The following is a 1,616-nucleotide window of genomic DNA, read 5'->3' as shown; positions in this document are numbered from 1 at the left end:
AAAAAAAAAAAAAAAAAAAAAAAAAAAGTAGGGGGCGGGGGAAGACCCAGCTAAACCGCACCTAGATTCCTGACCTGCAGCGACTTTAAGATAATGTTGTTGTTTTAAGGCACTAAATTTTAGAATAATTTGTCATGCAGTGAAGAATGACTAATACAGGTTGAGGGTCAGTTTTACATGTTAACTTGTCTAGGATACAGTCCTCAGTTATTCAATCAAACAGTAATTTAGTTGTTGCTGTGAAGGTTATTTCGTAGATATGATTAAAGTCTATAGTCAGTTAACTTTAGGAAATAGAGGCCAAGCATGGGGGTTCACACCTGTAATCCCAGCACTCTGGGGGACCAAGACAGGTGGATTGTTGGAGTCTAGGAGTTCAACACCAGCCTGGGCAACATAGTGAAACTCTATCTCTAGAAAAAATACAAAAAATTAGCTGGGCATGGTGGCACATGCCTGTGGTCCCAGCTACTTGGGAGGCTGAGGTGGGAGGACTGCTTGAACCCAGGAGGTGAAGGTTGCAGTCAGCCGAGATCACGACACTACAGCCTGGGTGACAGAGTGAAACTCTGTCTCAAAAAAATAAAGGGAAGGGAAGGGGAAGGGGAGGGAAGAGGAAGGGAAAGGGGAAGGGAAAGGGAAAGGGGAAAGGGAAAGGGAGAGAAGGGGAGGGAAGGGGAAGGGGAAGGTAAAAGGGAAGGGGAGGAGAGGGGAAAGCAAAGGGAAGGGAGGGGAAAAGGAAAGGAAAAAGGAAGGGAAAGGGAAGGGAAAGGGAAGGAAAAGGGAAGGGAAAGGAAAAAAGGAAGGAAAGGAGGGAGGGAAATAAATAAGAGATTGTCCAAAATAATCTATGTGGGCCTGATTCAATCAGTTGAAAGGCCTTAGAAGAGAAGAGCTGAGGTTTCCCAGAAGAAAAAATTCTTCCTGTGGACAGCAGCTTCAGTTCATACCCAAGAGTTCCCATTTGCCTTCATCACAGCCTGACCTATGGACTTCAGAATTGCCTTGCCAACTCCGACAATAATATCAGCCAATTCCTTGTAATAAAATGTCTCTTTCTCTCTCTATATATATAGGATAATTAAAATTGTTTAATATATATAATGCATCACAGAGAATAAAGAAACCAAAACAATATCAAAAGGATACGCCATAAAAAGGAAGACTCCCCCCACTTGCTGCCTTTTAGCTCCCTTCCCCCAAGGAGATCAATGCGACCTGTTTAATATCCTTCTAGAAATAGTCTATGCATACAGGAACATATATTTATTCTTACCTCCTGATCCTCATGTTTCAGCACACATTTTATACACAGAGTTCTGTATCTTGCTTTTTAAAATTTATCTAACTATTGTGGTGGTCCTCTTATCCGTTTATGGAACTGGTTCCTTTTTAGTAGCTGTATTGCATTCCATTTTACAGATGAGAAAACTATTCAATCAGTCCCTGACTGACGGATATTTAGGTTGTTCCAATCTTTGTCTTTAATAAGCCGGGGGGCCAGGCGCAGTGGCTCACGCCTGTAATCCCAGCACTTTGGGAGGCCGAGGCGGGTGGATCACAAGGTCAAGAGATGGAGACCATCCTGGTCAACATGGTGAAACCCTGTCTCTACT

The 1,616-nt window shown here is 43.1% G+C and overlaps 1 long non-coding RNA gene across 1 annotated transcript in view; it reads right to left on the bottom strand.

The window, feature by feature from the left end:
- The window catches only part of LOC108307093, a 7,854-nt gene that overhangs the window by 5,249 nt on the left and 989 nt on the right, over positions 1-1,616 (bottom strand). The window lies entirely within an intron of this gene.

This window comes from Cebus imitator, unplaced genomic scaffold (assembly GCF_001604975.1).
Source record: "Cebus imitator isolate Cc_AM_T3 unplaced genomic scaffold, Cebus_imitator-1.0 Scaffold76, whole genome shotgun sequence".
In the NCBI taxonomy this organism is placed as follows: Eukaryota; Metazoa; Chordata; class Mammalia; order Primates; family Cebidae; genus Cebus; species Cebus imitator.
The sequence above is the reverse complement of the archived record's forward strand: the minus strand, read 5'-3'. Positions and strand labels throughout refer to the sequence as shown.